Consider the following 27,992-nt stretch of genomic DNA (forward strand, 5'->3'; position numbering starts at 1 on the left):
TACCTTTTCACGGCTAAACTATTGAACCGGTTTGACGGAATTTAGCATATGTAGAAAGTCTTATTAAGTCCTGATGTTACAAAAAGCAACTTTTTTAGGCAATTAGCTTAAAGGTTGACGGGAAAAAAATAATAGTAAAAGTACAAACACGTAATAAAAGCTACATCCTTTATTCTGCTGCCTTAAATTAATAATCCTAGTAACAATTATATTATTGCATAATTATGATCATAATAATTATACTCATTTAGATATAAGTTTCATAAGCTTTAGTGTATTTATTTGGAATTGGATAGAAGGTAAATTTATTTACGTTACAAAAGTTCTATTTATTATCTGTGTAATTGAATGGTTTCTTTGAGGCTATATTTGTAAATACCTCTATGATTTATTGTGTACCTACATCACGGTATTGGGCCGTATATTTTAGCGTTTCAACCGTTACCATCATACACTGAAATTAAAATTTGATCATAATTTATTCTTGGATTTTTAAGTCAATCTCTAAATATAATGCCTAATAAATTTAATATGTGTATTGCCACAAACTTGATTTAATTTTCAAAGTATATTCCACTATTTCTTAATTAGTCTGTGCAGAAAGAAAAAGAGTCTTGGAATATATAGGAACCAATACATTCTATGACTTCTGTTTCCGCACAAACTGTAGTAATTTATTCAACCGATATAATTTGATGAACTTATAAATAAATAAGGCCAGTCAGGGCCTTATTTTATATAGTATGGCCCAGGACTGTCCCATTTCAAACATAGACAGAAAGAACATATTGTTTTTGTCTTACGTTAGTAATAGCACCCAAAAGAAAGGGATGAGTATAACTTTCCTGGTTTATACTGTTTGCCAGACTATAAAAATACAATTTACAATTTAATCAATCTAACTGGCAACACCGGTCAAAAAACCGCTCGCCATTGGCCTAGCAAGTGTCGCGTCAATGTTGCCAGTTTTCACATGTCAAATTGTAACTTGTACTTTTATAAAATGACGTCTAGGAATGTTTATGCTCATTTTCTCCTAAATGTATGTTGGTGACCGGAACGCTGAAATTTCATTAATAGATTAGGTTAATTTACTTCACGTTTTGTCAACCGTTTTGGTAGAGGGGTTTGTATGGGTTTGCGTTTTCCATAATAGTGATACGTTGCATTTAAGAGTGCCATCGCGTGTACAAACGGTTGCCACTGAAAATATAGACGAATTGTCAACCATTGAGTTATTAATCCATACCGAACAATGAAATTGTCGCAATCGCAACCTGTAGCACGCGATCAGAACGTCGTAAGCGCTGTAAAATTAATGGCGCTTACGCGTTTAGGTCGCGAGATACACGCGTTTGTTGTCAAAAAAACTACTACTCATGGCGCAAAATACTGGTTCTCTGTGCCGGTTCTATACGTAGTAATAAATAATAGTTCAATGTTGTCAACACACATTTAACATTGTAAGAGTATGTTTTACTACGGGATATTTAGATCAAACTAAAACTTGTAACAATTCCCAACCGAAGTTAATCCATTAAAAAGCATAGCGTAGCCCTTTTAGCGTATGACGCAAATGTAGCGCTTGGGTTTGGGTTTAACTGTAAAGCCATGCAATCGAAGTTACGGTCTCATTTTAAACCGACAACTAAATTACATGAAACTTGACATGAACATTTACGTAACATATATGTATATGTATGCCTGGTACTAGTTTTCAGGGATGTTGCGGATGCCGATTTTTTGACATCCGCGCTCACATCCGCGGACGCGGATGTCGAGATTAAAAAAACGTCAAATATTACGCTCTAGTAATTTTTATTAAAAAAAAAAAACGAAACTTAGTATTTGAACAAGAATATAGGTGCCCCACAATCGCATTACTATACTAAAGTCCAAATAAAGTCCGTCATAGGCTAGTGCTCGATCGACGAATCACAAAAACGAAATGATATTCCTAATGATATTGCTAATGACGAAATTACCTAGAGACGTTCCTGTACCTACCTGTTCCACATCCGCATCCGCAAAGCTCCGCATCGATTTTATGCGGATGCGGATGTTGAAAATAATGCGGAAGTTCCGCGGTTGCGGATGCGGATGCGAATATTCGCAACATCCCTGCTAGTTTTCATTGCTAAAAACTGTTAGCATGTTAAATTTCTTGTTATCCAGAATGTTTTGAAACGAGATTGTAACCTCGATTGTTTGGTGGCGGCTAAGTTGAGGCAGCGGTTACTTCGTAGCGCACCGTCTAGAAACGGCTCGGAATACAGCAAAAAGTAACCAGACATCCCATAGTATAACTTACTTTTCATTCACTTATGCTATTAAACCGCCTGTAGACTAGATACTAAGGTTTACAAAAAGGTATAATTTGGACTTACATTTAATTACATAGTTCTTATAACCAGTTTGATTTTGAGGTTTGGGTCAGCCATGAACTTATTCCTGAAAAGTGGTGAGTACGTGACGCTATTTTTTTAACGCATCTGATAAAGCTAGCAAGCTGATATTTGGCATAATAACGTTTGATAACTTGGCTGTAAATTCTACGGTATATAATATAGATTTCTGCATGTTATTAAGGTATATAGCTGCCATACGCGTCACGTCTCCGACAAAGTATACCTTTTTAAGGAATACCCCTATAGTCATTTAAAACTATATAGTTTATGGCAGATAAATTTAATTTGGACAATTATTTCAATAATTTTTTTGATAAGGTGTGTGTATAAAAGTCAAGATTGGATTCATATCTGTTCACCAAGTACCTATGTCTCGAAGTTTAAACCTTATTCTTTAAAACCTTGTAAAAAAGGAATGAACATTTGACAATGCCTAAATTGTCTTAATAGCTAATTTGGTTGTACTTTTAATTATTATTGTGATGGTTTTAATCAATGTTATTGTAAAAATATGTCAATGAACTAACATACATTTGATACAAAAGTTCTAAATCTAAAACTATACATATCTTCGAGCAACGCCGGTTTCTGACATGTCGGAAGGGAGGGGCCCAAGTGATATCTTACGGTACAAATCATTCTGCCATTTTTTGCTGGGGGAAACGTGCACACAGGCGCACTTCTCACTCACTACATACAAAATGCAATCAGTAAAGACGACACAAATACATAGAAAATGACACACGTCAAAGACCAATCTTGTCTCGATCTCTTTTTGTGGATGGACGAGTCACAACACGCATAGACATAGGTACAGTTGTACCTATACTTCGGCAGAGGGGAAAATAGTACGAATGCCGTCTCCCTTCCCGGTGTTGCTCGAAGATACATACATATATATCACGTTTTAATGTATTGTCCTCAGTAACCTTTTTCTGAAATGTGTTTGATCAAGGTATTTTCTAAGGACGACACTTGAATGCTATTTTACACTGATGGCTATAAAATGTTCCCGTGTGGGATGGTATTGGTACGATTGGGGTAGGAGATGGAATATGGGTCTCAAAGAGCCGCGACCAAGTCGGGCGATGTGATTGTTATGATGATGCAAGAGTTACTGTTACATCATCAGTATACAGTTATTTTAGAATAGTTAAAGAGAACATGTTTATAGATAAGTTAAAGCAAAAATTACATAAGGTCATGTGCGATGATAAGAGTAACATCGGGGTAAGATAAACAGTTAGAATTTCCTACAATTTTTCTCACCCCATCTTACCTTACATAGTTTTACACCAAACTCGTAACAATACTATACAGGGTGAAATTTTGTTCACCAGTAGCGGAGTAAATTTATAGGTCATACTGAACAACTTTTATTCTGGGACCAATGACAAAATCGCGAAAAAAAATTGGCTGTTTCTTTTTCGCGATTTCGGCATTAGTCCCATAATAAAAGTTGTTTAGTATGACCTATAAATTCACTACGCAGAGTATGGCTGGTAAATAAAATTTCATTCTGTAGGTATAATTCTTTATTCACACAATAATGTGAATCACGGAAGTTAAAATTTTAAGTAGGTACCTAACATTATTTATTTTAGTATCGATGATTCGACAAAATCGGGGTTGGAAAATACTTTTTTTTTTCTTCATATAAGTTCTAAGATGTCTAACATACCGAACATTTAATGCTATCATGTAACAGTAACTCTAAGCATCAAGTAGTGGTACTAAATGAAGCTGAGGGTGTCAATTCTTACGTAACTCGATAAAGTGAACCTTAGATATAAATTATTTTAATTGGCTTATACAAATTATTTGGCAGAATTAAGATTAGCACCCGAGGCTATTGGATAAGCGTTTATAGCCTTTTCAAACATTTGTGCGTACAAATTAAGAGGATTTTTTTTATACTACGTCGGTGGCAAACAAGGATACGGCCCGCCTGATGTTAAACAGTCTCCGTAGCCTATGTACGCCTGCAACTCCAGAGGAGTTGCATGCGCGTTGCCGACCCTAACACTCCTCTTCCTCGTTGAGCTCTGGCAACCTTACTCACCGGCAGGAACACAACACTATGAGTAGGGTCTAGTGTTATTTGGCTGCGGTTTTCTGTAAGGTGGAGATACTTCTCCAGTTGGGCTCTGCTCTAGATCTGGAATGACATCCGCTGTCCTGTGCCCTACCACACAAAGCGAGATGTCATTCACAGTGCCCATACCGAGATGGAGAATTAAGAGGATACGGGAGCTGAGATTTAAATATTTTAGGTGAATATATCTGTCTCGCTAACGGAAGCGGCTCCTAAACTAGTGCGACAAGGACAACGCCAGGTTAGGCGAAAATTTATGCGTAAAAATCTCAAAAACGAGGTTTTGTACTCGACTGTTTCCTCCTCCAAAACTTAACCAAATGTAACAAAATTTTGAGATCTAAATGTTAATGAAATTATCTGTGTTGGACTGATTTGCCCGAAGAATTTCGCGCCCGCCATTTCCTATCCCTATTGCACGCGCATAATAATTCATCTTTTTATGAATAGTATCAGTCGATCAGGTTTGTTTTGAGGGTCAAATGTCTGTAATATGGGACCCATTGTCTTAAAGCAAAACAAAAGTCGCAAATGATGGTCAAATTCTGGCACCCGCACTTCACTGACGAAACGCTTCTAAAAAATTGGCATTACATCGTGACGTCAGCATGACTGTAACGTCGCTATTGCTTAGAAGCCGTGGAAAACAAGGAAATTGTGATTTTGTCGGTGAAATATTGCGTTTATGTATATTGTTGCTATACAATACATTTTTTAATAAAATGTAAGGAATCGAATGGTATCATAATTTTTTTCCTATATGGAAGTTTTTTTTAAACGTATTTATTTATTATTCCCATATATTTTTAAGTTTCCAATTTATTGTGATAAATTGCTCATTTTCTATCTATTTAACTAGATTAAGTTATAAAATTCAACACGTGGAAACAACCCTATTTCGCGTCCGCCATTTCCTATCCCTATCGCACGCACATAATTATATTGCTGTTCCGGCGGTCAATGCCACTGTGCGAGCGGTACAGCAATATAATTATGCGCGGGCGATAGAGATAGAAAATGGCGGGTCAATGTCCTTACGAAATTCTTCATCGTCATCTTTGCCTGAAAACTGGACAGTTAAATTCTGCAGATATTCTTTTGAATAAGTAGGTACTTACTTAAAAGTAAAAGTGCAAATTTTTGTCCTTTTAATATATACGCAGAAATGTTTTGAAAAAATGGTTTAGATATACGTTACGAATTTTAAATATATTGTTAGGAGTCATTTTACACTCGTGTTATTGTATGCTAGTGTTGACAATATCTTTTGGAATTCCTCTATATTTTGTATACAGCCCAATATTTATTGTACAGTGTAATAAAATACAATGCATGTATAATCTATATGTTTTATTCTACCTTTTAACCCGACCGATCCGACGTTAAAAGTCCCCGGCAAGCTCGGCCGAATTTCACCTTCGCAAACTTCGCATATAAACGGAGTTTCGTTCTCATTTTTAAACTACGTGTTGGATTGTAATGAAACTTTGCATATACAATGACATGAGGTATATCTAGGTCTGACATTCGTTTAAATAGCTCCAGTTTATAAAACACCCAGAGCAAAAACAAGTTTTGTATGAAAAACTTAAATACGCTGTATTTTTTTAACTATGGTATCTGAAGCTACATAAACTAATTACAGACATAGATAGACCTTATCCTATTGTATGTACAAAGTTTCAGAGCGAACTAGCTACTCGTTTTAAAATGAGAGCGTAACTACGTTTGTATGGAGAACCGAGCTTGCCGGGGACCCTTAAAACCTAAGATTTGAGTAATCGTGCTAAAGGGTTGGTACAGTGGATTTGTCGATAACTCGAAGTCATAATCCCTTGGTAAGTCGAAAAAAAATGCAATTCTCTTCTGCTGACCCCCTAAATACGCGGTATCTCCAATTATTTTGACTGTAACTCGAACAAAATCTTTTTTCCCTGCGAGCTAATGATAGTACAAATATACTCTATAACTCGAATTTCATAATACAGACTTCGTAAGGCGTAAGTCGTAATTACTGTAATTAGCCAAATTTATAATGAAGTCTTACTTGTAATTCCCGGAACTCATAGCAATAAAATCCAACAGAAATGTTCGGGGCTTTTATCTATTGTTTGTGCAACGAATAAATACATTTTTCTACTCGTCGACTATAATCTGTGTACTGTGTATTACAACTTCATATGCAACACTTACTCTTTTCAACGTAGGATAGTCTATGGCACTTCCGACTCAAGCATATTGTTTTTACAAGATTGCTAAAGGGAATGCTAGTACATACCGTCGTGGTATACGTTATTACTGGCACAGCAGAATTTAACAGTGCTGATGCTGGTCACGTTCAGGCCTCTGTCATAAGGTCACTTGCCGAGAAACCAATGAATCCTGGTCTCTGATTATGAAGAGTTGCTGCGGATCTTGAGATCAAGTAGCTAGCTAATTCACTCAGCTTACAGTTGAGACATGAACATTTTTAGGAGGTGTTCATGCCCGTAAAGAGGACTACTCATTTTGAGTAAGTATTTCTAGCTTGACACAGCGATTGAACACGATCAAGCGACAACAAGACGTTAAATATTTTAATATTCTGCAGGTGCTTTTTATAAAGACAAAAATCGGAGGGCGTCAATTCGTTTTTTTGTCTACACGTTAGGCTAGGCCGTAAGATACCAACGACAAATGGGTACACTACATAATTCCGAAATGTTTTATGCCGAATTCCAGAATGTCGAATATTATCATTCCGATTTTTAAATGCTCGACCCATCAAAATTCACATTGTCGTAATTCCGGACGAAGAAAATCACCAAGGTTTATACCTACTTTATATTTCCGAATAGCAAAAAAGACGGTTTCTTAAAATTACGAACCAAATAATTCCGAATATAACAATTCCTATAGTGACAAACACCGAATTTAACATTTACGATTTTTGAAATCACGAATTCCGAATTGCCAGTCCGAAATTTTGAATTCCGATTTACGATTTTTGAAATCACGAATTCCGAATTGCCATTCCGAAATTTTACGTAAGTATTCCAAATGTATTGTTAATACATTAAGGTACCCACGTCGTTAAAATAAGCAGAAATGCCTTTTAAATTTTTCTATTTTACATAACATAAGAGATTGACAGTACTTTTCTGTAAGCAGTTTCTTTCTGTGGGAGGTTGGAGTTCTAACCTAGCTTAAACCTACTTATATAACAACAGTTTTGTTCTTGGGTTGGGCTGCAGTTTTAACCTAACCTAAACTTACATTTCTGTAAGCAGTTCGTTTCTGAGGGAGGTTGCAGTTCTAACCTAACCTACACCTAAACCTACTTTTCTGTAAGCAGTTTCTTTCTGTGAGAGGTTGCAGTTCTAACCTTACCTAAACTTAGTTTTCTGTCATAAGCAGTTTATTTTTGTGGGAAGTTGCAGTTGTAAACTAACCTATACCTACTTTTCTGTGGGGGTTGCAATTCTAACCTAACCTAAACCTAATTTTCTGTAAGCAATTCCTTTCTGTGGGGGGTCGCAGTTCTAACCTAACCTAAACCTACTTTTCTGTAAGCAAATCCTTTCTGTGGGGGTCGCAATTCTAACTTAGCCTAAACCTACTTTTCTGTAAGCAATTCCTTTTTGTGGGGGTTGCAGTTCTAACCTAAACTAAACCTTCTTTTCTGTAAGCAATTCCTTTCTGTGGGGGTTGCAGTTCTAACCTACCCTAAACCTACTTTTCTGTTAGCAATTCCTTCCTTTAACTCGACAAGTCTTCATTTGAAAATCACGAATTTAATAAAAGATCGAATTTCATTTCTGAATATCTAATTACTTTATTTCCGATTGGTCAATTCAATGATATTTCGGAATTGAGAATTCGGAAAAATTATTTTCGAAAAAAAAAGGAATATTTGGGTGTTTCCTCTATAACTAGCCTATATCTATACAGCATTTGCCCGTCTGTCTTTCTAGCAGCCCACCTTTGCCCTTTATATTATAGGGCACACAGATATTTTTAGGCAAGTAAGGAGGTGTGTAGTGTGTAGGTGTATGACTAATTAATGGGTCATCGCGCCAGCCAAGTAAGTAGGTGTCCAACCTACAATATCTTTTAGTATTTTTTCTTGAGCAGACAGTTTAGGACTAATAATTGGCAATGAAGCTTCGAATTTGTTTTAAATCTGATCCGTTCGTTGAAGGATTAAGTTGTCTATTTTGAACCGAATAACCTTGCAGCTTAAACGAGTAATTACCTTGAGTAATGCTGACGATTATTACTTTATTTAAATTCTAAGGTACCTATAGGAACAACTAGCTTAAATGCGATGCAGCCAGCTTTTAGCAAACTGTGCTCCTTCTATTCAGATAGCAAACGCCATGACTGGGGCTAACGTCATCAGTGTCATCAGATCGTAGCACGGTGCTGAATAATTCATTATACCCACCCTTTATAGGGCACAATCATATTATTATTTATTGTTAGGCAAATTTGATCAATGACATCCCCTTTTTGACTATTATTTAAGTGGCAATGTTAGGGGCTACAGTATGGGGTTCTTCAAGGGTCTTTTAAAGGGTCGGCAACGCGCGTGTAATATCCCTGGTGTTGCAGGCGTCCATAGGCTACGGTAACTGCTTACCATCAGGCGGGCCGTATGCTTGATTGCCACCGACGTGGTATAAAAAAAATGTGCAATGAGGATTTTTTATATGGTTCGTTAAAGGATTAAAAAGTAGTCTATATAAGGTGCTAACAAATTAGTCACGGATATTTTAAGAGATAATACATTACATTAAAACAATTAATTTTTAACTGTAATTAAGGAACTGTAAATAAAATATTATAATTAATTTTTAAAATAATCATCCCTATTATGTACCTGTCAAGATGTTTAAACACTGTCTGTCATGTCACGTCAAAAATTGTTTTTCTTAAATGTCATTATGATTCGGCGGGAAAACTGAAGGTTATTTAATACTAGCGTCTGCCCGCGGTTCTGCCCGCGTGGACAAAATAACAGTCCCATGCTAACAAGCATCAGTGTGAAAAAAGTAGTGTGCTATTCCATACTAATAACTTATCTCATCTCTGTGCCTAATTTCATCTAGATCAGTTAAACTGTTTGGGTCTGACGTGATAGTGTAACAAACATCCATCCACCCATACAAACTTTAAATTAGGTTAGATATTTAACGAATGCTAATTAACAAGTCTAAGTAAACTGAAATAAATGTCATATTTTAATTGAACCACCCTGAAGATTATAAGAGCAATAGCTAATGACACTAAATTCTAAAGTAGTACCTATAGGAACAACTGGCCTAAATGCGATGCAGCCAGCTTTTGGCAAACTGTGCTCCTTCAAATAGCAAACGCAAACTGACTGGGGCCGATTAACACCGGCGTTAACACGTCATCAGGTCGTAACACTGCTGAATAATTCATCTGAATAAGCCAGATTACGTCTGAATGCGGGCCCTTACTATGCAAACGTGCCACCGACGGTTAATTTTCCATCTTGTGATAAATTCAGTACTTCAGTAGATTTTAGAGCATAAGTAGAATTTGGTTTGTTAGAAATCAGAAATCGTTTGTTGCTAACTATGATACATAATTGTTACCTACAAGTTAATTATAGGAACACATGGCACCCTAAAATAAGGATATTGCAAACATTATTTTAGCTAAGACTAAAGTGATATTATAGTAATTCCTACAGCCATTTAATTGCATTGATTTTATGAGTAGGTCTTCTTCTTCTTCTTCTTCTTCTCGTGTCGATGGTTTCGTATACATTTCATATTAAGCGGGACCAGAAGGTAGCCAGGTAGGTAGGTAGGGGGGGTATGAGTAGGTATCTACATGATATTACATATATTTTTTATAACGGTAAAATTTGTACCTAAATATCATATTTTTAAATTACTTATAGGTATCCTTAAGCAGTGAAATGTTATCACGTTGTGTTTGTCATACGTGACCGTACAATCAGATATGTAAGTAGATTAAAAATAATTAGGTATCAGTGGTATCACCTACATTAATACTTGAGCCATAAATTTGGGAAATAGAAATATGTATACCCTGTAACTAATTCATTACCTACAGCATGGGACTAAGGGGGGGTGCTGGTGCCTACACTTATGTATGGTAGCGAAAGTTGGGTATGGCAGAAGAGGCATCAGAGCCAAGTGAATGCGGTGAAAATGAGAGCGTTGTGGTGTGAGATTACAAGATAGAATTAGGAACAGTGTGGGAAAAGTGCGGACTGAACGAAGATGTAGTGACAAAAATTGAGAAAGGTATGTTGAGATGGTTTGGACACGTGGAAAGAATGAGTGAAAGAAGGCTAACAAAGAGAGTGTATAAGGGAGAGGTAGTTGAAAGGGGCAGACCTCGGTGTTATTTCTCTGATCAGATCGGGGAAATCCTGAAGAAAGGCCAGGTCAAGAGCACCCTAACCCGGTGAGCGTGTATGAGGAATGTTATGAAAGTAAAGGAAGCGAAAGAGGTATGGCAGGTTCGTAGCAAGTGGAAATCCGTGGTCTCTGCCTTAGCCTATTGAAATCGTACTCAAAAAGGGGGGTTGCCTTGCATGAAATCGGGCAGTTCTGTTTTTTTTATGTTCTATGTAATGAAGTGGCAAATCCGTGTTTTTGACCTCGTAAACCCAGCGGATCATTGTCAAATTTTTGAAAAACCTCTAAATTTTCTGACTTTTTAGGGTTCCGTACCCAAAGGGTAAAAACGGGACCCTATTACTAAGACTCCGCTGTCCGTCTGTCCGTCTGTCCGTCTGTCACCAGGCTGTATCTCATGAACCGTGATAGCTAGACAGTTGAAATTTTCACAGATGATGTATTTCTGTTGCCGCTATAACAACAAATACTAAAAACAGAATAATATAAATATTTAAATGGGGCTCCCATACAACAAACGTGATTTTTTTGCTGTTTTTTTCCGTAATGGTACGGAACCCTTCGTGCGCGAGTCCGACTCGCACTTGGCCGGTTTTTATTTTAGTTTCTGCCAACTTTTTACCAACAAGGACTTATTTTACGGCAAATGTAACTATGAACACTTTAAAGAAGACTAAATTCTTAACAAAGTATTGAGAAGGCGTTTCAGAAATTTGACAATGATCCGCTGGGTTTCCGAGGTCGAGAACTCGGATTTGCCATAACCACTTCATCACATAGAACATAAAAAAACAGAACTGCCCGATTTCATGCAAGGCAAAATGTACCATTTCAATGGGTCACCTACCCCTCCGGAAAACAGCCGTGATTATATGTATGTATGTACGTATGTATGGGACTAAAAAAGTGATGCAACACTAATGCTTAGAGAACCAATGCTTAAGGTTTGTCGTTAGAATAAAAGCCAAACGGTCAACTAATTTTATATGATATTTAAAGAATGAAGGAGACCTTAACAGCTTCTTAATACGGTAGGTACCAACTCTAGGCAGTTAGTACTATTTGTTCGAAATATTTTTTCTTTATTTGTTTATTGCACCATGGTAATTACAAGATGTTAATAACATGTAAAAAGTATCTCATGGACCCGGAACGGGTATGGCAGGTAAAACTTACAATTAGGACTAGTGCTAATATAAATATTAAATTAATAAAAAATATAATTATTTTCACAGTAACATTAGTTGGTACAAATATCGGAATCATTTAAAAAATCATCAACTGCATAATAGTTTTTATTAATAAGAAATGCCTTCAACTTTTTTGCAAACGTTTCGTCCCTCTCCTCTGACCTAATGTAGTTTGGAAGATTGTTATAATATTTTGCGGCGGCGTATAGGGGGCTGTTTCGGAATAGTTCTAGTTTTGGTGCAGGTAATTGAAGTTTGTTTTTTAACCTTTCATTTTGCTGTTTTTTGTAGAAATAACACTGTAGTTTTTATAAGTGCAGACTTTTAGTCAAGCGCGGAGAGCGTCCGCCTAATCTGCATAATAGTTATTAAAATTCAGAATTTCCAAGTAGGTCCTGCCAAATTTAACTGCATACCTAATATTTACGAGAATATATTAGACGAAGTACCGTCGTATGTTCCCGTTAACGATTTTAGACAGGATAATTACGAGCAATTATGTTGTCTACTTTAATGTGAAATTTTAATTTCAATCATTATTTTTATAACTGACGGCTGTCCTAAAGTGTTATTTTGTATAACAGCCCGCGTGCCGCACGTTACAAATGTAATTACACACGTTACAAAGGGTGAAAACGGGACCCTATTACTAAGACTCCGCTGTTCGTCTGTCTGTCTAGTCTGTCCCTGTCCCTCTGTCCGTCTGTCTGTCACCAAGCTGTATTTCAGGAACCGTGATAACTAGACAGTTGAAATTTTCACGGATAATGTATTTCTGTTGCCGCTATAACAACAAATACTAAAAAGTACGGAACCCTCGGGTAGGCGAGTACGAATCACTCTTGTCCGGTTTTTTATTTCTCTGGAAATTACGTCTAAAATACAAGGTAAGGTATTTATTTACAAGACATAAGTAGGTTAAATAAACATAAAGCGAGGTTAAGACTAGCAAGAACTTGCATGCAATTTACGTTACATTGCCGACTACTGAGGTAAACTGCATTCAAAATGTTTATCAGATACCGCAATGTAATGAAAATTGCATGCAAGTTCTTGCTAGTCTAAACCTCGCTTAAGTACCTATACAAGGGACTTCTTTGATTTCGTTGGCTATACCTATGTTTTTTTTTAAATAAACACCAGTGTGTACGCGTTCTTATGGTAGGCTATTTCAACCAATCATGCTCAAAATGAAAGCGCATTTGTCACCCTACTTTCTATATCCAGTCTTGTTTTCGTAAAATACGCTGAATTTTCCGGTTCCCGACGTCTCATGACACGTTTTGTTTACATACTAAACAACAGAGAGAACACTTTAACGTTTATTGCAAGCTCATAAAATGTTAGTAGCAATAAAAATTAAACTAAGTACCTAACTAATTAGATTCGATATTGATGAGGTACCATAATTTAATTTCTAAAGTCTGACTGTTCCTAAATAGGCTAAGTAATAAGAAGGTATAGAGGGAAATTTTTGACACAATTTTTGACTTCGTAGCTTTGTTTGGACTAGTTAGGAGATGAACATATCAAAAGTCCCCGACCGTAACCATGGTGCTGGGGGGGAGAGGGGGGTTTGAAGGTTCATTTTTTCGGTTTTTCGATTATATCTCGGAAACTATGCGTCTGAGCGACATGGTCACATACAAAATGATGTGATTTCATTTGTTACAAGTTTTATTAGATCAAGTTTTTTGATATCTTGTATAGTTTTTTGAGATATCCGCTCTAGAAGGTTTATTTAGGGCCTTTATTTTTATCTTGAATCATCAGTCTACATCAGTGAAGCTGCTAGGCCGGGTTTGGTTACGTTTTCGTATAAATCGGGTGTGCTAACTAGCCCAAACAAAGCTACAGAGTCAAAAATTGAGTTCCAAGCATTTCCCTCTATAACTTTTTTTGGCCATTCATTTCCTGGCCTATAAAGACAAACATAAGAAACAATAAGATGTCTACATTGTTTTGTTTCTTCTTCTTCTATGACAAACCAGCTTTCTCAAAAATAACACCTAATTATGTTTGTGTACTTTACCTAACCTAAACAAGAAGAGGGATCGGAATGTTTCATAATTTAATTAGTTAGTAATATTTTTTGATACATTATTTATATTAACTATATGTCGTTTATTTCATCATTAATAGAATCAGGTGTTACTTTGCGGAAATCCATATTATGTTAATCCGCAAAATATTAACTGGACGCGTGGTGGTTTGTAACAAATATCTGAGTATTTATGCGGTGGGAGGGTGGGAACATTAATTGCATGTAAAAATAAGCAAGTGAATATAACGGGTTAGCACTGATTAACTACCACGTAATAATTTTATTTTGCGGATTAACCAAGTAATATTTTTGTTTTAATAGGGTATTTGACTACTAGTCAAATCAGTTTTGATTTTTCGAACTGTCAAAACGATTTTGCTACTATGGAATTTGTATGAAACACTAGCATGTGACGTCACAATCAGATTATCTACTCTTTATAGTTTGATACGGGTTCTAAAATATAAATTGTCTAAAAATAACTGCTGTCTACGTTTCTCTATTAATCTTCTGGTGCTTTATTTCATGTATGGTGTAAAATAATTTATTTTAAATACAGCCAAATACCCTATTTTGTCCGTCGTTTGTTTCATCAAGCGTTAGCTGTTCTAAGTTTTCCCACTAAGTAGGTCACACGTCACGTCAACGCGAAAGGAAAATAAAGACACGTCTCTTATCTCCTCATTGTAGCGATCCCAGGGTCCCTAAGGGTAGGGCCTTTAGTGAAATAAAACATGACTAAAGGTGCAGTGAGTTCAGAGGGTCTAGCCAAGATGACAATCGTTTTCGCCGTAGCGAACGAAACGGTGTGTCTCTCTATCAGTCTTCCATATTAGTGCGACAGAGACATTAGCGGTTAAAGCCTGACCAGTGCCCCTAGACAACATGCCAATCGCTAACGCTACGTAGTGAACGTTACGCAATTGTCACTGTCACACTAATATGGAAGAGTGATAGAGAGACACAAAGCGATTCGATGGCGAAGCGCAAGCGATCGTCACCTTGGTTAGGCCGCCAGGAATATATGATCACGCGCCATGTTGCGGAATTTCATTGGAACTAATGTTTTCATACTATGCTGAATTGTCACCCTATACATGAGAATAAACAGCGCCCTCTTGACAATGATATATTACTGGTCAGGCTTTATAAATACATTGGTAGCAAGCAGCATTCAATAAGATAAGAGAATTAAGGATGACTCACGTTAGACCGGGCCGTGTCCGGGCCGGAGCTTCCGGCGCTTACTTTTCTATGACATGACAGGTGATCACGTGATGCTTTCCATAGAAAACGAAGCGCCGGAAGCTCCGGCCCGGACACGGCCCGGTCTAACGTGAGTCATCCTTTAGTAGATTTGTTTACATGCTTATAAATAAGTACTAAGTATAAAGTTAAGTGCATTGTAATAACAGGCAGTCATAGGTACTTACAAAATTATTTAACATATTTGACATTAATTTAATGGCAACCTTGTAGTATGGAATCACTGTAAATTCATTCAATTATTCCTTTATAAAACATAGTTTTAAATATTTTATATAGTGTAAATATTAAATAGTGTAAATATAATCTTTTGTTTACTATTTATTAACTTCAGCTATTACAGTTTTATGCATACTTTCAGCAGCATCCGAGTCAAAACTACAACCCGTCCTTACCTGTCAAAGTAATTTCTATTCCCTAGTTTTAAGGTTCAATATTGAGTAGCAATGAATATTTAGCGCTTTATCGTGTTAGTAGTTAAATAGTATTATTGAGATCGTTGGCTGCGAGTAAATAAATCGGGAATAAAATTTAATTTGGCTTCCATTGCAATCCAATTTTCTGTGAAAATGGATGTAGCCAGTAGCCAGTACCAATTTTGTATAAATTTTATTTACTTTGATGATTGATACATTTCGTTTGATTTTTCGGTAATTTGGTATCTCTATTACTTTATTTAACAGTTATAAACCAATAAAAGTTATTTCCGTTTTTAATATTTTGATTAGTGATGATTTGTAGTCACACTATTAAATTAAACAAAATATATAAATTATAATTAACTGGCCAAGAGCATGTCGGGCCACGCTCAGTGTGTAGGGTTCCGTAGTTACCCTTCCGTCACAATAGGCTAAAGGGGAGGTATTAGTATACCTCATGTCTATGTATATGCAAAGTTTCGTTATAAATTATACTTTTTTAAATCCGTTTTCTGAACCTACTGCACCATAACGAAAAAAAAAACACTTGAAAGCAAAACGCTTACAAAAAGAATGAAGGTGATAACTTAAGTCCCCAGCAAGCTCGGCCTAATTTCATCTTTCTATACAAACGGAGTTTCGTTCTCATTTTAAAACTACGAGATGGATCATAACTTATAATACTTCGGATTTAAAAAAAGTCGTAGCGCTTTTTTGGATCACAATACGGTTGCCGTAAAAATAATTTAATCCCATCAAAAACACTACATGTAAAAAGATGCAAATCTCGCAACGCAGTTCTTCTACTATCTACAAAAAAAAATATTGAGATATAATGTGAACGGGTAATTTTAGTCGGTGCCAGGGGGTGTTAAAACCGTAACAATATTAGATAACTTTATTCTTTTAATACTTGAGGGTAGACATCGACTAACTTCGAGAAAGAGGTCACTCGTCGAATCCGACTCGGTTGGGCAGCGTTCGGGAAGCTCCACAGTATCTTTTCGTCCGCGCGAATTGCCGCAGTGTCTTAAGTCAAAAGTCTTTGACCAGTGTGTGTGTCCAGTGATGACATACGGATCTGAGACGTGGGCGCTAACGATGGGCCTCATAAGAAGGCTCAAGGTCACGCAAAGGGCAATGGAGAGAGCTATGCTCGGGGTTTCTCTGCGTGATAGAGTCAGAAATGATGATATCCGCAGTAGAACTAGGGTCACCGACATATCTCGCAAAATTGCAAACCTTAAGTGGCAGTCAGGCAGGCTTAACTATCCGTCTTTTTCAAACAATGTTAATTAAAGAGGGACGGGTAGTCTATCTCGCCGCGAGATACTGTCGCGCCAATCATGTGCTAGCCCGGCTGTTGATATAGATGAATCCTTTGAGCTACTGAACACTGAACTAAACTGAACTAGTAAACTAAAAGAGTGAAGTACTTCACAGCGTATGAAAGATGCATATCAATCTTTTCTTTTTAGTGACACATTTTGCGCATGACTACAGGAGGGCTCAGCGATAAAAAAAAAAATACTATAGGTAACACAAAAAAATAAAATTAAAAAGCATGATATCCGCGCTCCCGGGCACGCACTTCCATCTCGCTCACGCTCAGTGAGTGAGAAGAACACGAACTTACTGCACCTTAAAATAAAACTCATTTAAAAACGCAGTTTGTGCAGCACGTAAAATAGGGTCAGCAACAATGTGGGGCCTTGCCAAGTGTCCACTTTTTAACCATTTTCAATTTCGTTTTCTCTGTCTTTGCCTAGCATAAAAAAGGTATTCGCTCAGTACCGTACCATCTTGACTTCCCTGGGACACACATTACATACAGGATGTAACAAAAATAGAGGGGATCCGTTTTAGGGCATATTCGGTATCGTCCTGATTAGGAAAAAGTAGAAGAATTTTTTTTGAAGTGTAATAACATTTTTTTTTCATGGGGCATTTCGTCCAAGTCGGAGTCTTCCATACAAAGGTCAAAACTTTTTCTCCTACTTTTTCCTAATCAGAGCACGATACCGAATATGCCCTGAAACTATTTTTGTTACATTCTGTAGATAAAGACAGTTATCAAATAAGTAGTATCACGGTATCGTCCCAAGAAAATTCTCATTTTCCTTAAATCGTGCATGTGTATTTCCATGGTATTTCCCCTACAACATAGTTCGCATCCGCCTATCTAAATAATAGTAGGTTTTGCTACTCCAAAACTGTCGATCGTAAATCGAAAATCGTTATCTGCCTCTATCGCTCGTATATGCGAGAGAATAATAGAGAGTAATGATTTTTCGATTTTTCGTTGTTGGCGGTAAGCCCCCTACTCTGCACTTTGCGAAAAGTCGAACGTACTAGGTAAAATTATAAATTATATATGGGTATAACTACGTATTTTAACACACTCATTCACATACGAGTTTACACGTAGAGCCACCAGAATTATAAAGAATGTCCTTAGTTCAAGTTTTGAATATTTAGCATGCATTTACATTCAGGGCCTTCAATTAGAGGCAAGTTAAGTTTATTTGAGCCCATTAGAGCAGTCTTTGACGCGAAGCAAGCGCTGAGAGCTCGTTACACCCGAAATCGCCAGAAAAGAGGCGCATTGCACCATTTTGATTTTTTTCTTTTTTTTGTTAGGCTTTAAATTATGCCTTTAGTTTAAACGTTCGCGCCGGTATTCGTACATAAAATACGAGCGTGAGTACATGTTTTCATGTTTTACGCGGAAAATAAGCGAGGTTAAAAAATGGGTAGTAATAAATGCTTAGTAATGTGTACAATAATTAAATTTTGAAAGATAAATGTTTTCCAACCGCGCTTCATTGTTTTTATTGGTATTTAGGCTTTTAGTTGTGCGTTTTATTTCCATTAATTTCGTAATATAGAAAACCGGTACCTAAGTAATATTATGACGACAGTGTGTTGGCCAGCCATATTAAATATCAGTTAGTCGGTTATATCGACCTATCATTTTAGAATCTGAATATTCTAATGTTTGAAATATCGGAAACGATTGCCGATGACATTTCAATAATTGCAATCCTGTAGGCCGAGCACATGGTTGACGCGACATATCTCGCCGCGAGATAGACTACCCGTCTTTTACTAACTGTATGAATCAAAGGGGGACGGGTTGTCTATGTCGCAGCGAGATACTCTTGCGCCAATCATGGGCTAGCCCGGCAGATTCGACAACGTAATTATAATGACAAGACAGAACGGGATAGTCACATACAACATTAAATTACATTAGGTACATTTAACAGTAGTGTCTTCATAGTTCAGTAGTCTACGCGAATGTTGCCCCTATTTACTGCACTACATTCAAACCATTCGTAATTACTGAAATGAAAGGAATTTAAAGGGCAATTAAAACACAATTTATCGGCCGATTGACTGATGGACGAGGAATCGCGAATCGCAATTTCGGTTTGTGTCGGTACACATCGCCTTAAGCCACGAACAGACGAGTGACGAGCTGATGAGTAAGTATTCGTAATTAACCATGGGGTTCAAAAACGGAAGTAATTAAATGATCAGCCGTTTTTAAAACTGATCTGCAAAAAATTAGCCATTAAATCATTTGAACAGCATACGAAAATTTTGCCGGCAATAAATAAAAATCGAGATACAACTTGTTCAGCAAATAATTCACAAACGGTTAACATTATAACCAATACCGATCTGCTTCTGTTATAATTAATCTGCTTAATAAATAGTTGAGCTGCAAAATTACTATTTGTTTAGCATGATTTAAAAATTGGTTGGTAGAAAAAATATTTCTCTCATATGTAGTGACCGTGCTTCGTCACGAGAGGGCGGAAGGGCTGCTCTTCCGCGGCGCCGGAGCTACCCAGGTCCCGTTTTTACCCTTTGGGTACGGAACCCTAAAAATGGCCCATTGTGGAAAGGGCTAATAACTATCACAAAAATGCATGTTTGATTAATTTAAATACCATAAAAGCAGATCTAACGACGTAACCATGGCAAAGTGAAAGGTTCAGTGTCCAATATTCGCAAGTCTGTATACAGCCTAACGCTACGTGTATTGTGAATGAAATGAAATAATAATGACATTAATTCTGAGGCTGATTTACACTGCCCCGCTGAGCATTAAAATCGTAACAATCATTGGAAAACCAGTTTGAATTTGGAATTTATTGCGCGAGAATAAGGTCGATAATTGAATGAGTTTTCAAATGGTTGTTATGGCTGTTGTATGGTGGGGCAGCATTTGTCAGTACAGAGAACTGGAAACCCATATTTTGAAATATTTGATTGCGTTTTATAGTCTGTGAACTGATAAAGTAGATTTCATTTTTAATATGTAGCTCAATATTGCTCTACACTAAAAACATTTATTTACATACAAGATATATACAGTGGTACTACGTAAACTAAATTAAATTAAATTAAATTACTTAGTGCGCGGATCGCAACAATAACCATACATAAAACTTGGGTTTTAGGTATAAGTAAAATACATTTATAAAGCCGGAAATTCAACAGAAATGTCGTGTGAGTAATTAATTACTGATATGAAGCCTGAAAGTTATTAAAAACGGTGCGCCGCGTATATATACAGTGGGACACTAAGATCAAACGTATATTTTATTATATTTAAAATTTTGCACCATATATTATTCAATTGCAATAAGGCGAACATGTCTTACACCTTTGCCGCCGGTTGTACAACGTACAAATGTGTAAGTCATTTAGTCCTTGATTTTTGCTAGCATTGCGTTATGGAAGACTGATTTTCTGATGTCTGTAAAATCTAACGAGCCGTTGATAATCTTTTGTCCCTGTCATTTTGAAATTTTTGGGTCCAAAAAATATACAAAATTTAACAGAGGTTTGAAAGGAATAGCTTAGTTTTATGAAGGGGTTAGAACTAAACTTATACTTGTCTTTTCTGGAATCCACATTACAGGGAATGCTTAATTTCGCGTAATTTAAGACATTGGCTTATTGTAAACCATTTCCTTTTATGAGGCCCTGAGTCCTAAGCATGTGCTTCGTTAATATGGCGTCCCTGTCTTAATTAAAGTCCGGCAGTCGGAGCTTCGAGAAGGAATGCTGTTCAAATACTTAGTGGTATCCCTACTGCGCATAACAACAGAATGTTACACTACACTATTCAATTATTAACCTTATTGTAGTGCAATAAAGTACAAGTCCGAACTGATTTTTTAATTTTTTTGATTATATATTTGTTTAACTGAAATAATTTATTATTAACATTGAGTCATCATTATTTTTAAGTTTTTAATATTTGTACGCCAATAGGCAAAACACAGAGCTCTATTTATTATTTTATATATTAACTGTACATGTGTTCCACAAATTCATTTTTACTTTGCTTTATTACTTTACTTAAGGTCACATGAGATTTCATTTTACTTATAAAATAGGTACTATTAAGTTGGCAGTCGAATTGAAACCTAACGACACCCTATTTTCAAAAATGTCCGCGTCGGCCACTGAATGGCGGTCAATTTGGCGCAATCCCGCTGTTTATTAGTCAGGTCCACACCGACTATACAGGCTCATAAAGCTGGAAAATTTACTAAAAACTAACTAACTAACTAACTCCGCTAGCTCAGCGACCCGAAGTGAGTCTTGGCCTCCGATACGAGTTGGCGCCAACACGTCCAGCGGGCTTAGCACGGTTATTGTCATATTGCGCGTGATAGGACTGCTGTCTTCTAACGTTATCGTAAAAAACTGTCATTTTGCGAGCATGGTACCGGGCTACGATAACAATATCCCGTCGATAATGCAAGTAATCGACAATCTTTTTTTTTTCCTTTTCTTGATGGACTTGAGGGCGGTGTTGCCCGTAGCCAATGTCACGTAAAAGGGTAGGAACAAAATAAATGCTCTTAGAGCACGACGCTGTTCGGTGGTTGTTGTAGTTGTCTCGTAAAACCGATAGCTGGATTTTACGAGAAGCACGTGGACTACCGGCCGTTGACTCCAAAATGGTGGTTAAACACGCTTTGAGATTAATTCTCCATTCACTGCACACTACCACATTAGATTATTGTATAATAAAGCTATCGATATTACACTTTAAACAATATTAATGACTTTAATGAGCAAAAAACAAAGGAATTAATCACGAGGCTACTATCAAGATGGCGTTAGAACCGGAAGTCTCTAATCAACAATCATTCGTTAGTGACCACGATTGTCTATGCCTAGAGTTTTTGAAAGATCCATTCAATAGGTGGCCTTATTCAATTGTCGGACATGTGTCAGATGAAGTTTGAACGCGAATAGCTAGATTTATTATTACACTTCGAAATTATAGGCCATAACACACCATCGTAGCGCACCGTGACCTTGGAGCAATTCTAGAGGGTCCTTTACGCTCATGCGCAAATCACGGCGCGAAGCCGCGAACGCGAGTGTGGAGTCTAGTTCGCTATTCAGCGAAATCGACTCCACATTCGCGTTCGCGGCTTCGCGCCGCGATTCGCGCACGAGTGTGGAGGGCCCTTAGGAATAGGGACACAAACAGTGTCCCATATTTCCATGTTTTTCTTTTTTTTTTCATGGAAATATGGGACACTTGGCAACACTGGCGCACGTGTGCGGCAGTCTGTAAGGTAGGATCGCACCGTTTTGACGGTTCGGTGCGATAGTATGGAAGCCCACGCCAGTACTACCTATTCCTAGAACTGCACCAAGGTCATTGTGCGACGCACAATGACCTTGGTGCGGTGCGACGGTGTGTTACGACCTGTAAAGGCAAATACGTCAAAACGGTGCGAACCTTACAGACTGCCGCACACGTGCGCCAGTGTTGCCAAGTGTCCCATATTTCCATGAAAAACATTCATTCATTCATACATGACTACGATAACAATATCACGTCGGTAATGAAAAAAGTTATCGACAATCATTCGAAAGTGACCACGATTATCTATGCCTAGAGTGTATGTCAATGGCTGGCCTTATTTAAATTTCGGACGTGTGTCGGACAAAGATTGAACACGAATAGTTAGTTTTATTACTACACTTCCAAATTGAAAAGAGTTTAAATGAGTGACAGTTGAGTGACAGCTTTATACAAATTGACTTGCATTATATAGTTTGTCAAAAGGGCCCTCCACACTCATGCGCGAATCGCGGCGCGAAGCCGCGAACGCGAGTTTGGAGTCTAGTTCGCTAATCAGCGAAATCGAATCCACACTTGCGTTCGCGGCTTCGCGCCGCGTAGTCTGGAGCGGGCTAAACATGAATCTAGTATAACATGGATCGGTCATGAGGGGTGGGGCGAAATGACCGAACGGGATAGTCTTATGTATCTTTAAGTAGTAGTGACAGAGACCAATATATTACTTTTTGTCTTTGTCATAGTTTCACTTTTCCACCGCTGCCACAACCGAAATTGTGGCAAACAAATAAGTACGTGACATGTCATGCTTGTTCGTTGCTTGTTTAATTATTGTTATTTTCTATGAAATTGTGCTTTCTCTTATAAAACATAGTGATGGTTAGTGTTTTGAATTGATAAAATAATGGTGAATTGTTCTGTAATGGGCTGTCATAGCCGCTCTGAGCAAAAATATGAGAAACCTTTCACACGTAAGTACGGTATTTTACACCTTCCTCTTAACGCAATATGTGAGAATAACATCGTAAAATTACGTTACACTCAAAGCAATGTAGAATCAAACGATTTCAATAAAAATATCACAATTATTTACGCAAATTAAAAAACATTATTTGTAAAATTATCCGCCCAAATTACGTAGGTTGTTTGTGGTAATCTGTCAGCTACTCAGACGAGTCTGAGGTCAGCCGTTTTTAATCTTCTTCTTAATTTAGCTGCATAACAATCATGTTAGGGATACCAGATGAAAATATCATAATTTTATGGGTAATTTTGACCTCGAAGTTTTTTCGTATTTCTAATTCTAAAAAATAAAATAAACAAATGTTGTGAAGATTAAATGTGGTGTACATTAATTGGTGTGAATAATGTGATTGTGATTTGTGATTTCATAAAATTTTAACTCATAATACATTTTATTTTACGTTTTATTTACTAAACATGTTTAGTTTTGTACCACCTGCGCGAATTATAGGAGGTATTTCATTGTTCATACGCCTAAATAGAACGGCCCATTGACATTTTATTCAACAATTTTAATACCGTCAAACTTTGCCTCCAGGGTAATCGCCCCAACGTAATTTTTACCAATATGGTATCCCCACGTTTATGACGTCAGCTATGTCTATCCCTTACGGGCGCACGCGGTAGGCCGCATCTATGTAATGCTACTCGTAGGTCTATGGGGCTAAAGGACCGTCTCATTTCAAACATAGACATTTCAAACAAGAGAGAGAATCATACTATCTTTGTCTTACACTAGTACTAGCACCCAAAAGAAAAGGATGAATCTAGTTTTTTTTGTTCTTATTTACTGATAAGATTTGCTTGACCAACTATAAGGCCCCATACGCACGAGAGCTTAAAAAGCGTTGCGTGTGGGACGCACCCATAAGTAAGAGCGAGAAAGCGATATCTCTTTCTATAAGCTCTCGTGCGAATGGGTGGGGCCTAACATGCACGGATAATTGTGTTCTCTCAACTTAAAGCACACTCGAGCGCGAATCGCGGCGCGAAGCCGCGAACGCAAGTTAATCTAAAGCGAAATCGACTCACGCTCGCGTTCGCGGCTTCGCACCGCGTAGTCTGTAGCGAGCTTAACGTTTTGACAATTGACAATATTGACATTGACAAGCACGCGTGCGCGTCTGAAGAAAATACAAACTGACTAGAAAAAAAAATATACTGATTTGATGGGAAAACTAAAGAAAATGCCACCGATAATGTAAGTTTCTCTAAAGAACAATAATTTATTTATAGAAAAAGTTATAGTTCGTGTAGATTGTTTGACCAATAATCAATAACTGACTTTATCATGAATTTGTTTTTCAGTCGATGACGATGCTTAGGCGCAGAAGAAAATGCTAGCGAAATATATATATATATATATATACTCCCTGTTTAGACACGTGGAAAGAATGAGTGGAAAAAGGCTAACAAAGAGAGTGTATAAGGGAGAGGTAGAAACGGGAGTTGGGAAGGGGCAGACCTCGGCGGACTTTTTCTGATCAGATCGGGGAAATCCTGAAGAAAGGCCAGGTAGAGCACCCTAAACCGGCGAGCGTGTATGAGGAACGTTATGAAAGTGAAGGTAGCGAAAGAGGTATGTCAGGATCGTAACAAGTGGAAATCCGTGGTCTCTGCCTACCCCTCCTGGAAATAGGCATGATTATATGTATGTATGTAAGTTTGTTAAACTATCACTAACTGAACGTGAACTTCCAATATTACTTGGAACTCCGGTGGCCGTTTAAGAAGTGTAACACTCTTACGGTAGATATCGCTAGGGTCCCCTAGACCCATATAGTGGGAAGATTTGCTGACTATGGATGAGGTCTTGGTGACTCAATTGGCAGAGCGCTGGAGTATAGATCCAGAGGCCGTGAGTTCAAGTCTCACCCAAGGCAGTAATTTTTCCACTTTTAAATTTATTCTAAGCTTAATAGCATCGATCGCAGACGTTTCTGCTTGTTAAAAACTACGTAATTATTCATACATTTACTCACACTATAGAAAAAGTGCATAAGGATTCTAACAAATATTAAAAACTTTGAAACCCGTCGACCTCACTCAAAACTTCAAAAACATTTTTTTCTTACCCTGTCTGTACCTATATTCTAGAACCTGGTTTTGTATGCAAGAATCCAAGTTTATTGACAAAAAAGACCACCACACTTTGTGCCATAAATTATGTAGGGCTCCGTGGCTCAGTTGGCAGAAGCGATTGGACCGATGTTCCAATGGTCGCAGGTTCGAGTCCTGCCGGAGGTGTAAATTATTCCATTTTTCCTTTAATTTAAAAATCTGGAGTAACGCTCGCATATGTTTCTGCTTAAAAAAAAAGTTAAGTATGGGTATTAGCACATTGTGTGTGTGTGTGTGTGTGTGTGTGTGTGTGTGTTAAGATCATTTCTTACAGGTAGATGTTGCTGAATACTGAGAAACAAAAAAATCCCCCTGACTTAAAAACGAGAGCTTTCTAAAAGTGACATTATTTTCTCATAATTTGCCAATGAACCGCCATACTAGCCTGCACCACTATACAACTCATGACCTCATCTAATCTATTTTGTTTCTGTTTCAGTCATAACATATTAGAGGATACTCAAATTATCGAGGACATGGAAGACTTATTTAAAAAAGGGATAGTCATAAAATTTAGCTATCGAACGAAAGAAGAAAAGTTCTTACATTCCGCCTGGAACAAACCTCTCAGCAAGTGGCATGTCCATGCATTTCGAATAGTCAATAGTCAGTGTTTATTTGTAAAACATATGTAGGTGAATCTATTACAGTGTAAAGGATTTTTTTTTTACAAACTTAAGTTGCAACGTTGCAATGTATGTATCAAGTCCTGCAAGATAAATTAGACCACACTTCCCTGTATTCGATTGAGCTAAAACTTCACATACACTCTTTAAGTTGGGTGATAACATAATACATTATATAAGTTGGGTGATAACGCAATATTATGGTACAGTCAGCTGCAGAGAAAAGGCACCCCCTGCATACAAATTTAAATTTGCATGAACGTGGGGTACCTTTTCCCTGCAGTACCATCGAATATCTGATGATGGACGCAGGAAGTGGTCATATAGGAGGTCATAGAAGGAAATAAAATAACGCAACCAAATTTGTGTCTGGATTTGTTAGAATTGTCTTGATAAGTATTAGCATAGAGTAACTTATACTAGAGCGGTACTGTCATATTAAATTTTGTAACCCCAGTAAATTCACTGCCATCTGTCGACACACTTTAAAACTAAAAATGAAGATTTATAAAAATAAGATAAAATGTATTTAGATATAGATAAATGATTTTTTTTATTTGCATTAATTATTTTTATGATTTTGACCCATGTTCTTTCACTGATATGCGTTAAAATTGTTAAATAATAAACGAAACCGTCAACGCCATCTATACGACTGTAGGCCAAAACTAGTAGCGCCCTCTGAACGATAATCAAATTTTCTTGATTTTCGAGGCACGTTTTTTCCTTAGACTGTATCCATCTATTTGTATTAGTGAGGGCTAACGCGTATGAATTCGCCGCTAGGGGCGCTAGTGAAGATGGTGGTCTTTTCCATAGTTCGAAATGTCAAATGTCACTTGTCACTTTAATGACTGACAGCTGTTCTTTAGTGTTTTGGACCACCATCAACAGAGGCGCCAACTGGTGAGCAAAAAAACGATAGTCCTCTTTGCCTGTTAAAAGAATCGGCAATAAAAACTTGTATCAAAAATATCAGTTTTAACAAAATCCTTATTTCATTTCATTTATTTAACATTAAAAGTCATGTGCATTACAGAAGATGTTAGTAAAATGTAGTCAGTACATTGACACCCGGGTAGGGCACATAATGTTAGTACTTGTGAGGTACCTACAGAGGGCTACAGTTTTTGTGCTCACCAGTTGGCGCCACTGTAGATGTAAATTCTTCTATTCTTATTTTTATAAAATCAATACGACCACACTTCCCTGTATTCGATTGAGCTAAAACTTCACATACATTCTTTAAGTTGGGTGATAACATAATACATTATATAAGTTGGGTGATAACGCAATATTATGGTACAGTCAGCTGCAGAGAAAAGGCACCCCCCTGCATACAAATTTAAATTTGTATGAACGTAGGGTACCTTTTCCCTGCAGTACGATCGAATATCTGATGATGGACGCAGGAAGTGGTCATATAGGAGGTCATAGAATGAGATAAAATAACGCAACCTAATTTGTGTCTGGATTTGTTAGAATTGTCTTGATAAGTATTAGTGAGGGCTAACGCGTATGAATTCGCCGCTAGGGGCGCTAGTGTAGATGGTGGTCTTTTCCATAGTTCGAAATGTCAAATGTCACTTCAATGACTGACAGCTGTTCTTTAGTGTTTTGGATCACCATCAACAGAGGCGCCGGACTTCCGGTTCGAGCGCCATCTTGATAGTTAGCATCGTGATTAATTACTTTGTTTTTTGCTCATTAATATTGTTTAAAGTGTAATATCGATAGCTTATTATACAGTAAACTAATGTGGTAGTGTGCA

At 37.2% G+C, this 27,992-nt stretch overlaps 1 long non-coding RNA gene and 2 other non-coding genes across 3 annotated transcripts in view; 2 read left to right on the forward strand and 1 right to left on the reverse strand.

Annotated features, from left to right (window-relative positions):
- LOC134742023 (uncharacterized) overlaps positions 1-27,992 on the reverse strand; it is a 213,793-nt gene that overhangs the window by 114,465 nt on the left and 71,336 nt on the right. The gene's annotated exons all lie outside the window — the stretch shown is intronic.
- Positions 25,285-25,357, forward strand: Trnay-aua (transfer RNA tyrosine (anticodon AUA)). Its single transcript has one exon. It is a non-coding gene; the product is annotated as a tRNA-Tyr (tRNA).
- On the forward strand, positions 25,647-25,721 carry Trnai-gau (transfer RNA isoleucine (anticodon GAU)). The gene has a single exon. It is a non-coding gene; the product is annotated as a tRNA-Ile (tRNA).

The sequence above is a fragment of the Cydia strobilella genome, chromosome 6, assembly GCF_947568885.1.
Source record: "Cydia strobilella chromosome 6, ilCydStro3.1, whole genome shotgun sequence".
Taxonomy (NCBI): Eukaryota; Metazoa; Arthropoda; class Insecta; order Lepidoptera; family Tortricidae; genus Cydia; species Cydia strobilella.